Genomic DNA, 12,186 nt, shown 5'->3' with positions numbered 1-12,186 from the left:
TGTGGCTCCTGCAGTCTTGGAGGCCACTGAAGGCAATAGCTTTCTCTCTGTGTGGCCCAGGAAGCCACTGACAGGTTTTGAGCAGAGAAGTGACATGATAAAATTTGCTCTTCAAAAGAACCATCCTGGGCCGCCCCATGGCTCAGGCGGTTGGAGCTCCATGCTCCTAACTCTGAAGGATGCCGGTTCGATTCCCACATGGGCCAGTGGGCTCTCAACCACAAGGTTGCCTGTTCAACTCCTGGACTCCCCCAAGGGATGGTGGGCTCCGCCCCCTGCAACTAACAACGGCAACTGGACCTGGAGCTGAGCTGCGCCCTCCACAACTAAGACTGAAAGGACAACAACTTGAAGCTGAACAGCACCCTCCACAACTAAGATTGAAAGGACAACAACTTGACTTGGAAAAAAGTCCTGGAAGTACACACCGTTCCCCAATAAAGTCCCCAATAAAATCTTAAAAAACAAAAACAAAAAAAGAGCCATCCTAGCTCCACTGAGAATAGTCTAGAGGTAGGCCATGAAAGAAGCTGAGCCCAGTTAGAAGGAAGATGAAAAACTATCCTGGTTTGCCCAGGGGCTGAGAAGTTTACTGAGAGTGGACTTTAAGTGGGGAAACCAGGAAAGTATCCGGCAAACTGAGATGAGGTGGTTATGCTAGTTAGGATGTTATTCCAGAAGGTCCAGGTGTGAAATGAATGTAGCATGGGCCGGGAGGGGGGGGGCGGGGGGGAAGGGGGTGTGATTATAAGATGTCATATTGTGGATATATAATGGATATGTTATACACATGTAATGCATGAGATGTACCTTGTGAGGAAGAGAGGTTTCATGTGTTCTTAGAGTGCTAGGAGACCTGAATTACCATTTACTGAAAGAGGAGAGGGGTTCTGAGAGAAGCCATTTGGTGGGGGGCAGGGGGAGGTTGGAAATTGGGAGCTCAGTGTTGAACTTGCTAAACATGAGATGTCTATTTGACATCCAAGAGGAGATATTCAATAGGCAATAAAATATATGAGTCTTGAGATCAGAGGAGAGAAATTAGGACTGTAGATATTGTATATAGATGGTCTTTTAAAAAAAGTTCATGGAGCATGTAGGTAAGAGAAGAGGTTCAAGGACTGAGCCCTGAAAGCTGAAGGAGACACACGAGTGGAGAGTGAGAAGAAGCTACAAGTGAGGTCAGAGGAAAACCAGGAGCATGTAGAGCACTGGAAACCAAATGAAGACAGTGTTCAAAGGAGACAGAGTGATCGATCACCTGAGTCCCACATACGACGAGACCTGAGAATTGACCACTGGATTTAGTTATAAGGATGTCATTGTTGGCTTTGACAGATTTGTGTGGGTAGAATGGTGGGGGCAAAACTTTGATTAAGAGAGTAGCAGATGAAGAGTCAGAGACAACAAACATAGACAAGTTTTTCAAGTTTGCCTGCAAAGGGAGGAGGAAAAAAAGGCAGTATCTGGAGGGAGAAGGAAAGGATTGTTGTGTTTAAGATGTGAAAAATAATGGCATGGCTACATGCTGATGGGAATTACAGTGGGGTAGAGGGGTGAAGATGCAGGAGAAAGGGAGACAGTGGTGAAGCTATGTCCTTAAGATGGAGAGAGGGGATGGGATCTAGGGTATAAAGGAAGGAGCTAGGCTTAGCTAAGAGTGGGGACAATTACTCTATAGTAATAGGAAGGAAGATAGATTACATGGGCAATGGATAAGGGCATCAGGTCGATCTGGTGGTGGGAGCTTCTGAGACTTCTCTTCTGACTCTTCTAATTCTCAGGGAAATCAAGGTCATCAGCTGAGGGTAAGGATGGGTGAGACCATATTGGAGGTCTGAAAAGAGAGGTAAAGATATAAAACCATTGTCTAGGGGAGGGAGGGAGGGAGTGAAATAGGGAAAAGAAAGACAATTGCTGAGTAACATTCTGGGCCACTTGAGGTTTCAGTAGTCGTGGATTTGAAGAGAGACTAGTCAGCACTTTGAAACTTTCAGTTCCCTGAATTATATCGGTTTGTCTCTGTTTGCTCATCTTGGTCCTGTTTTGCTATTCATTTTGCAGCAATGTCTGGCAGTTAGCGATTGACTATTCATATTTGAAATGAAGGTCTGGGTTACTTCATGTCGGTGACTGAATACGCAGTCTTTGGATGAAAAGGCCCTCCAAGTGCTGAATAGGAAAACCCCCACAAATAGACACTCCATGGTTAAGTTGCAGAACCACGAACGAAGAGGCAATCTTAACAGCTTCTAGTACGAAAAAAAAGTAAATGGTAACAGCAGTAAAGTAGTCACCTGCAAAACAAAAGGTATCAGGATGCCATCAACAGCCAGGGGGCTAGAAGGCAAAAATCAAGCCTTCAAAGTTCTAGAATTCTAGACCCAGCTCAATTACCAATACAACATGAGAGTAAAATAAGCACACCTTTAATAATAAACTATATTTCAACAAAATAAGGGAAAAAACTAGAGAAAGAAAAGGGCAAGAAATAGCAAATCCATCTGAGGAGAGCAATGAAGGGAAAGTCTAGGACAGAGGCTTACTTTTCTTTTTCTTTTTTTTTTTTAAAGATTTTTTTTTATTGGGAAAGGGGTACAGGACTTTATTGGGGAACAGTGGGTACTTCCAGGACTTTTTTCCAAGTCAAGTTGTTGTCCTTTCAGTCTTAGTTGTGGAGGGCGCAGCTCAGCTCCAGGTCCAGTTGCTGTTGTTAGTTGCGGGGAACGGAGCCCACCATCCCTTGGGGGGCTCAAGGAATTGAACTGGCAACCTTGTGGTTGAGAGCCCACCGGCCCATGAGGGGATCGAACTGGCAGCCTTCGGAGTTAGGAGCATGGAGCTCTAACCGCCTGAGCCACCGGGCCTGCCCCCAGAGGCTTACTTTTCATTACTCTTAATTGCACACCTTTCCTAAGGTTTAAATGCCCTTACCTTGTGCATTTATCAATTTTAGAGCCATTTTCATTTAAACAACCGCCTACTGTTTACCTCTCAGATCATCAAATTTCTGAACACTGTAACTTCTCCCTTTTCTCTTCCCACATGCCTTGAAGTGTTGGAAAAATATGGGTGTTTACTCCTTCCTTATTCATTTTTCAAACCAAATCTTGTCCTTGTTCATATTACCAAGAGTATGTAGATTTAACTATTTAAACCAGTTTCATTGTTCATCATTGCTCCATACATAAAATGCCTCTTTATTACAGACACTTTCTTCATTCTAGTCTATTTTTCATTTGACTGAATCCTTTCAGCCTTATGTTTTACTTTCATTTTTTTTAATTTAATGATCTTTCTTTTTTAAATTAAAGTTTATTGGGATGACAATTGTTCATATTATATTTTTCAGGAAGAATTTATGGGTGGTATACTTTCCAAGTCTCTGTGTGTCCAAGAATGTCTTCTTGTGACTGTATAATTTGATAATTATACAGTATAATTGCTAAGGTTTATACAGTATAATTGCTAAGGTTACACAATTTCTCCCTCTTATCTCCAAAACAATGCTCAATTGACTTCCACTGTTAACTTGAAAGAGGGTGTATATCTGGCGGTTTAGTAGAATTCACACAAACGCACACACCAGGAACTAAACAGGACTCTCAAGATTGAATTCTGCAAGTTACACAGCCCATCTGAGCACTAATCCTGAACTATAACCATGAACGTCCTAACACCAACTGCCAAGCACAGAAGCCGAAACCCTAACCACACCCAACTCTAATCCTAGATCAAACAAAACAAAACACTAAAACTCCCTCTAATCCCCAACCCTTTACCCTAAACTAAATCTTCACCTAAATCTTAATCCTGATGTTGCAATTTTAAAACAGGAGAATTTGGTACCTGCGTGAAGTGGTTTATCAGCATAGTGAATAAGAAGGAATCTGCTTTGACTCTCTCCTTTGCTCACTCTGCTCCAGCCCCCAGCCTCCTGGCTGGTCCCCTCACTTCCTTCAGGTGTCACCTTCCTCAAAGAGTTTAGGGCCAACTGTCCAGGGTAGATAGATAGATAGATAGATAGATAGATAGATAGATAGATAGATAGACAGATAGATAGATAGGTAAAGAGAGGTAAAGAGAGACAGCACAGATCTAGACGAGATGTCAGCAAACTTTTTCTGTAAAAGATCAAATAGTAAATATTTTAGGTTTTGTGGACCTTATGGTCTCTGTTCAACTCTGCCATTTTAGCACAAAAGCAGCCATAAACAATACTTAAAAAGGTGTGGCTGTGCCCTAATAAAACTCTGTTTACAAAAACAAGCAGCCACACAATTTGGCCTATGGGCCATCGTTTGTAAACCCCTGTTCTAGAACGTTGTTTGTTCCATAGTAAATATTCAATAAGTATTTGTTGAGTGAACGAATGCAAAGAAGGCTAACATGACAGCATGGTGAGCCAGGGAGGGGCGTGCCCTGTCTGAGGTAATCAGGAGCCAGAGAATGTAAGGCCTATTGCACAGGGATTTTGTTTTAAGTCATTGGAGGGGTTTAAGCAGGACAGTGATAAAATCTGATATAGCTTTTATAAAAGATCACTGTGACGGATGGCACCAAGACCTGCCCCTGCACCGTTTTCAGAGCTCATTCGCCAACTGCCATGAAAGTTGGTGGCTGAAAGTTCTCAGGTGAGTCTCTCTCCAAGAGCTGCTCAGGGCTGAAGGAAACTGCCTCGCCCAAGGTTGCACCCCCTTCCTGGAGCCAACCCACATCACCAATGTAGGAGCATAAAGGCCTGGTTCTCTTGCCCCGTTTGCAGACAATTCTGAAGGGCTACCCCAGATCCAGAGCTCATTATAAGACTGGCAGCTGTGACCTTGGTTGCGACTGCCACCTTTGTTGCAGCTGCACTGCAATTCCGCTGTCTGCCCACTCCTCACTGGGGTCCATCTCCTTCCATTCCTCTCTCACAAGTGTTGATCTCTTGAAGACTCCTCAAAACACTTCCCGCATGCAAACCTGACCTGTGACAGCTGATACGAGGAGCAGTCTGAGAAAGCAGACGCTTGAAAAGGGATTTTGGAGCTGATGATCTGCCAGCTCGCTGGCAATGAGAACCCCATTGCTGGTTGTAAGTAAAATATGGATAGCCCTTGGCAAGCTACAGCTGTGCAATTGTCCAAACTGATGGTGGACTGGGATGATATATGGAGGGTGGGGGTGCTCTGGTGGGTTCAGGGCATCGGGTCTTTAGGAGGTATGGAAAACAATAATTATAAGGACAATGGAAATAGATGCTCCTGCTGGGAGCCATGGAAGCACTCGAGAAAGACAAAGCCAAGGGTGAAAGCCAGAGGGCCTCCTTGGCAACATATAAATGCTCTCCTATCCTGCATCCAAGAGGAGAAAGGCTGGAGGGCGGGGGCAGACAGGGAGACCAGTGAGCAGGCCTTTGCAACAACCCAGGCAATGGATGGGACTGGGTTGGCCCAGGAGGCCAGTGGCAGAACTGGGGAGAAGTCGTTAGTCCTGGCTACATTTCAAAGATAAAGCCAACATAATTTGCTATGGTGTTTGCATTAGTTTCCTTCTGCTGCTTTAACAAATTACCCCAAGTGTACCAGCTTAAAACAACACAAAGTTATTCTCTACAATTCTGAAGCTCAGAAGTCTGAAAAGAGCCTTTTGGGGCTAAAACCAAGGGATTCTCAGGGCTGGTTCCTTTTGGAGGCTCCGAAGGGAGAATCTGTTTCTGGTCTTTCCAGCTTCTAGAGGACACATGGATTCCTTGTCTCATGGCCCCTTCCTCCATCTTCAAAGCACATTGTTCCAACTGTTGCTTCCATCCTCACATCTCCTTTTTCTGACTTTGACCTTCTTGCCTTCCTTGTGATGACACTGGGCCCACTTGAATAACCCAGGATAATGTCCCCATCTCAAAATCTTTAATTTACTCACATCGGCAAAGTCCCTTTTGTCATCGAAGGTAACATATTCACAGGTTCTGGTGGACATCTTTGGAGAGCCATTATTCAGCCTGCCACAGGATCGCACATGAGGGTAAGATTTATGAATGACCCCAGTACGCTGAGGCCTGAGCACCTGGAGGGATGGGATGGCCATGATCCATGGAGAAGACACACGGGGCTCAGAAATGCAGCCAGCTCTTCTTGGGAAGCTGAGTCCTGCCACTTTCTCCCAAAGGTTTCCCTGTGTTAACAGATAATTTTCAGAAAAAGGTATGACTCTCCTACAGACGAGAACACATGGTGAGGGATTTATTTTACTCACGTGATCTGAGAAAACCAGGCTGATGTCATAACAGATTCAAAGGAAAGCTCAAAAGAGCCCAAATTTATATGGAGTAAAGGAATGTTGAGATGAATTGCAAATAAGGATACAAGTGATTTTCCACAGTGGGGAGGAAGTCACTTAAAATCACTACCAGACAGGACAACATTTATAAACTAGTTACTTACAACTTACAAAGAGTTACAAAGCAGCTCAAAGGCAACACACAGCTAGACTTTGAAGACCTAGGAAGGTGTGTTACAGATGGTGCAGTTTTCTATTGAAACACAAAATGCTTTTTTCTGCGCCTGATGTTATTGTCAGAGTGCTCAGCATGTACACCCCAGGGAAGGTGGCTCGAGTTTCTGGCAGGAGGGGAATGAGGAGGTGGGTTTGCTGTCTGCTGGCCACATCTAACTAAGGGCAGGCAGGAAGAAAAACAAAAATGACACATTTGAACACAAATGTTTTGCATGGGATTCATTACAATACTTTTTAACTAGTTAGTCTTTGTTTACACAGAAGCTGTTACGGACTGAATGTTTGTGTGCCCCACCTCTACCCCCACACATAAATTCATATATTAAAGCCCTAACACCCAATGTGATAGTATTTGGAGGTGGGTTCTTTGGGCAGTGATTAGGGTTGGATGAGGTCAAGAGGGTGGGGCCCATCGATAGGATTAGTGTCTTATAAGCAGATGCAGAGAGAAGGCTGGCATCTGCAAGCTAGGAAGTGGCCCTCACCAAAGAACAGAATCAGCAGACACCTTGATCTTGGACTTCCAGTGTCCAGAACTGTGAGAAATAAATTCCACTTGTTAAGCCACCCAGTCTAAGGTATTTTGTTATGGCAGCCTGAGCAAACTAATACAGAAGTTACTGTGGTTTGGGTTTTTTTCTGTCCAGTCACTGTGTAATCAGCCACCTGGTGACATTTTGCATTCCATTCAAATGCAGTTAGACCAGACTGAATGAAAACAAGCATAATTCATCCACTCTCCTGGCCATTATCACTTTGGAACCAAGAAAGCATTCCTTGGTTCCAGCCACTCCCTAGCACACATCAGCCTTTCATGACTTGTGGCTAAACTGGAGGTACAATGATTTGCATACATAAGTAATAAATTTAGCAGTATAATCTCTTATATGTTCTCTTTTTTCCATCTCTTCTAATCCAATTAACATGCATGAGAGAAAGAAAGAGAGAGAGAATGAGTGAACTCTTTGCTATGAAATAAAGTTGGCAGAGCAGGAATATAGAATCTAGCACCCAATAGACAATCTTAGATGATCATTCCTACTTTTGTTGTCAAGAGGAGAATGTGTTGGGAGCCTGTGAGTTAACAACAGCAAACAGATTAATGGGAGAGAAGACAACGTTTATTTACCAGGGAGCCTTCAGATGAATTGGCTTCTCCGACATCCAAAGACAGATGTTTATAAACCCACTTGTAAGGAGAAAGGGAGGGGGAGAAAGCTTCTGTGGAAAAGCAAATGGAAGGTAGGACAGTATCAAATAAAGTTTGTTTAAGCAATTTCTCATCTTGGTGATAATGGTTAGTCTTCCTTCTGTCTGTAAACCTCCCAGAAAGGAGATTTACAGCTGCTGTATTTTCAGGAGGTCCGGCTTAAATCTGCAAAAGAAGTTTCTATAAGCTTTTTTTCTGCAGGGGCTGTTTGTTCAGATGATTTTAGTTTAAAATAATCTGTATGCCATCGAGGTGCATTCTGAATCCCTACGGTGCATTCTTAATGTAACTAGATTTTTCAAAGGGCATTTCCTATCTCAGAGATTTTGGCCAGAGGTACGAGAAATGCACCCTCAATTTGGAGGGAAGTCCAAGACTTGCAGAATGATGGCAACCAAACTGGTTCTTGACATTGAGCCCACCATCTGCCAGAAAGCAGAAGCATGGGGCTAGAAGTGACACTGGAAAGAGGGTTTCTTGAAGGAAAAAGTTGTTCTTTGTCCCTCAAGTGTAATGGGGGGCCTTCAAGCAAACCACCCAGAAAGCTTGGCCTAAGTGCCCCAGAGCTGCCTGGCATGTAGGAGTGAAGACGGCTGCTAAGATCTCTTGTAAACACACTCAACAGGGTGCCTACAGGGCAAGAACCAGTGCAGATGGAACTTGTAAGCAGTTGGCTTGAGGTTATGTCACCCTGGTCAGGGAATGGCACACCCATGGGTGATGTCTTCAACACACTCTCAGAGCAACCCACAAGAGGAAGAGCCAGTATTTGGGTCATCTGATCTCCCCAGAGGACACCACCAACATTTTTCTGCCCCTTTATCTCTCCTCCCTCTCCTTATCCCACTCTAAGTGAGTCTGAAAGAGGACCGAGAGTAGGGAGAGGGAATAGTGAGGAAGCCAGCTCCACCTCCCTTTCCCACTGATTTTCCAAGCCCAGCCAGGGCAGCCTTCCGTGGCCCCACCTAGTCCCCTCTCCTTCCTGCTCAGCTTGACCTTCAAGTATTCTGACCCCTCCAGAGTTAAAGGTCAGAGTGGGGCGGGAAGAGCCCTCAGGGCTAGTGCTTTCCCAAAGCATTGCTTCCTGAGTTTGGCAGCTGTTCAAGCCTGGCTCTTTCTATCATGGGTGTTTTGAAGGTTGTCTGGGGACCCTCCCAGTTCCACAACTCCTGCAATTACTGCCATGGGTGGTGCCCTTTCCAGCTTGTTCCTGACAATTTCCATTCAGCAACTAGATCTATTTCACCTCCAAAAAAGCTCTCTCTTTGGGAGTCCCAGAGGCCCTCCAGGCAGCCCCCTCGGGCAAGTCTTTTGAAGATACATCTCTCCATCTCAGGGTACCCGGGACCCCAGTATTCTCTACTCAAACACCCCAGCTCACTTCCAGAGGCTGTGTGGGTCTCTTTTCTAGGTCCATCCACGTGAGGGCAGACTATTCTGCCAGGGCACGCACATGCAGGCCTGGAGGGTGGCCAAGGAGAGGGGAGTTCATGGATGTAGTGTGGCCCAGCAATCTGGGGCGTCCTGACATATACACAGTCCCCTCACGGTGCAGGACAGAACAGGGACAGGAGTAGAAGAAGGATGGCGCCAGGGGCCTATCTGTGCTCTTATCTCCATCTGCAAATGTTAGCGAAGGGAAGGGGAGAGGAGAGGCCTGAAATGTCCCGAGCAGCTCAGCAGAGGGGGACGCAGAAGCACTGAGACTACGAGGAGGTGGGAGAGAGCTTTGTGCATTCCGAGGACAGGAAAACGAGGGAAAGCGAGCTCTGTGAGCTGGGGCTGGGGACACGGGGGCTACACTGCTCAGAGCCTTGTGATCCCTGCAAAGACTCTGGTCTGGTCCCAGGAATGGCAGGAAGACTTGTGGTGGGGTAGGCACAGGGAGCCTGAGCAGATTGGCATTTAAAGAGACCCTTCTTGCTGCTCTGGCACCAGGGGTAAGGGTACCAAGAGTAGACAGTAGAGGGAGAGCTAGGTTTCTGCTAGAATAGTGAGACAGGAGAAGCAGTGGCCTGGGCTAGGGCAGCGCTCTGGAGGCGGCGTGTGTGTGTGTGTGTGTGTGTGTGTGGACACCCACAGGCGCATTGCCCCGGGGCTGCCCCTGGACCTCTCCCAGCTTCCTGTGTGTTCTTCGTAGCCATTCTTCTATGGAGATTCACAACGACTGAGGAAAGGGAGGCTAACAGTACATGGAATATACTTAGAGATGAGGTAAAGAGGTGAGACACCTGGAGCCAGGTCACCTTGTCACAGCTCCAAGTTTAGATGAGCCAGTGAATTACTGTCCTTTGATCACGGTCTATTTCCTGGTGGGACAGTGAAGTCCCTGATAGCACAGACTGAGTCTGCTCAGTTTCTCCTACATCCCCATATCCTAGCAAAGAGCCCAGCAAAAAGTAGGCCCTCATGGGTATTAATTTAATGAACTGTATCTATTGCTGCATGGCAAACCACCTCAAAGTTTAAGTGTCTTAAAATGGCAATAGTCATTTATTTTGCTCACAATCCTGCAACGAGGACAGCTCATCTCTGCTCAGTGTGGCGTCAGCTGGAACAGCTCAACTTGAGACCAGAATCTCTGCCTCCAAGATGGCTTGCTCTCATGGCTGGCAAGTTGATGCTGGCTGTTAGCTGGGTGCTTAGCCAGTGCTGGGGACTGGGGGGCTTTGTTCATCTCCACATAATCTCTCCACAGGCTGCTTGGGCTTCCTCACAGCATGGCGACTGGGTTTCGATGTCCCCAGAAATTATGGCCCAGTCTCAGAAGTCATACAGTGTCTTTGTTCTGTAGTCACAATCCAGCCTGCCTGGATTCAAGGGGATGGCACATAGACTTCTTTCTCTCTGTTGGAGGAATGTCAAAGTCACAGTATAAGGAGTACATATGGGACAGAAGATATTGGAGTGACCACCTTTGGAAAATACATCCAATCTGTTCCATGAATAAGCAAATACATCACTTAGTGGAAGGCCCACTAAGTTCTGTTCTTGGGTTTCTTTTGTTGAAGGAGGAAGGGACATATGTCACATTCTAAGGAGCCTAGAAAGTTTCCCCTCCAACTTGGAGAATATAAATCTTTGGAATTTAGAGGGTTCATTGACAGTTATGAGGATAATTCACTTATTTGTGTTACTGCCTCTTTAACCAAAATGTAGGCTCCGTGAGGATATCTATCCATCTATTTATCTACCTACATTTATATCTCCATCTCTATTACTATCTATATTAGAGATAGAGACATTAAACTATAGTTATAGATATAGATGTAGATATATCGATAGATATAGGTGATATAGATAGACAGCGCAGCACATAGTGGGTGTGCAAAGAATTCTTGTAGAATAAGTACTCGAGGTGATGAAATGCCCAGCCTGATTCAGTGAGATGTGTCACTTGATGAGGTGCTGCCACCTTCTGGGCACGGGCGGCATTGTCAGCCATTTCCAACACCATTTCCCCACCTGCCTGGGAACCGCGCAGCCCTCTTTTGCCCGACGCTGCTGTCCGTGTACAGGGCACTTTCCAGATGAGCGATTGATTTGCTTTTTAACAACAATCTTGACTCCATATTGATTCGCATTTGACCAATGAGAGCTGTGAGGACCAGAGGAGTTATTTATCAGCATCATCGCTCCCTGGTGATCCCATATGCTCACCCCAGCCCTCGGCAGCCCTCTACCGTCTGGCTTTGCTTCCCCCGCCTCACTGTGGCTGCTTTCGCCAAAATCCTCAAGGGCGCCCTTGTCACTCCTTAGCTCACTCTGTGTAGCACTAGACACTGTCGCTCCCTTCCCCCCTCAAAATGTGTTCTTCCTTCAGCGTGTTCCACGACTAACTGTTCTCCTGGTTTTTCACTGCCTCCCTGAATGTCATCTCTCTTCTGCCACTTCTGTACAGCCCTCTTCTCCCAGGTCTGTCCCTGAGTCTGCTTCTCTTCACAGACCCCTGGGAGGTCACCTCCCTTTTCAGCCTTGATTCCCGTCCGCACACAAACGGGCCCCTAGGTCTCCATCACCAGCCCAGTCTTCTCTCCGAGCTCTAGATCTGACCATCCAGTCCCCTGAAGACCAGCTCTGCCTGGGAGACCCTGGTATCTCACGCTCATCTTATCCAAAGTCCACCTGTCCTCTCCCCCTCCGCCACCCACCCTGCCCTTCCCCTCACTCCCATCGCCCTGCTTAGGAAGCGACATCCCCACCCACGAACGTCCTCAAACCAGACAGCTGGGATCCCCCCTGAGTGCTTCCTCCCCTGGTTTTCAGTTGCTACATCTTGTAGTTCTTTTAGGTTTTGTCTATTCTACCTTGTCAGCTTCCCTCAGACTCAGCCCCTTCTCCCCTCCACTCTGCCATCATTCAGAGCATGCGCTGCTATGGCCCTCATCACCTGCCTCCTGTGACCCAAATTGCCCCCTGATTAAAACGCTTCAGGAGGGGCTCAAACCCTTGCGTGACACTCACGACTCAGCTGCTGC

The sequence above is a fragment of the Rhinolophus hipposideros genome (genome assembly GCF_964194185.1).
Source record: "Rhinolophus hipposideros genome assembly, chromosome: 14".
In the NCBI taxonomy this organism is placed as follows: domain Eukaryota; kingdom Metazoa; phylum Chordata; class Mammalia; order Chiroptera; family Rhinolophidae; genus Rhinolophus; species Rhinolophus hipposideros.
Note: the sequence above shows the minus strand (reverse complement) of the source record.